We start from the raw sequence: 643 nt of genomic DNA, 5'->3' as shown, positions 1-643 counted from the left end.
GTTGCTGCAGAGCAAATGGGGAGGTTGAGGGGAAGAAAGAGTAGGTGAGGTTCATAGAGAAAGTATAGCAACCAGCTTGACCATAAAAGATATTTATTGCCAGGCATATGAACTTATGATGATACCAGTAATACTAGCCATACAAGAGAGACAACTAAACAGTTACAATATTACATAGTTTCAATTGGGGTTTTGGGGAAGTCTAGCTTGAGTTTGATTAGCAAAAGTCAGGTTTAAAAAGCTGTGCTTGGAGTAAGAGAATAAAAGTCAGGTTCCTGGAGTCAGAGAGAGGGAGAGAGGGAGAGAGAGCGAAAGCTGGGATCTCACCAGTCAGTGAAGCTTGAACCAGTCGAGGTTTCCAGGTGTTGTTGGAGCCGGCAGATAAGCAGAGTCCTCAGCATGATCAGTGGAGAGATTCCAGGTAGAAAAGGAGTGGAGCTGATGCAGCTTTGGATCCAAGTACCAGGACAGAAACTTGAGCTTGGGTACGGGGTTTTTGTAGGAAACTAACAATGGCTCAAGGGCAAACACTAGGTTTGTTTAGGGGTAAACAATGGTTCATATGCTGGATAATAGGAATTGATCGCTGCTGGCTATAGGTGGCATTACTCTGAGGGAGCTCACAATACAGACAGGAAGATTC

The sequence above is a fragment of the Gavialis gangeticus genome, unplaced genomic scaffold (assembly GCF_001723915.1).
Source record: "Gavialis gangeticus isolate Ggan-Ray unplaced genomic scaffold, GavGan_comp1, whole genome shotgun sequence".
Classification (NCBI taxonomy): Eukaryota; Metazoa; Chordata; order Crocodylia; family Gavialidae; genus Gavialis; species Gavialis gangeticus.
Note: the sequence above shows the minus strand (reverse complement) of the source record.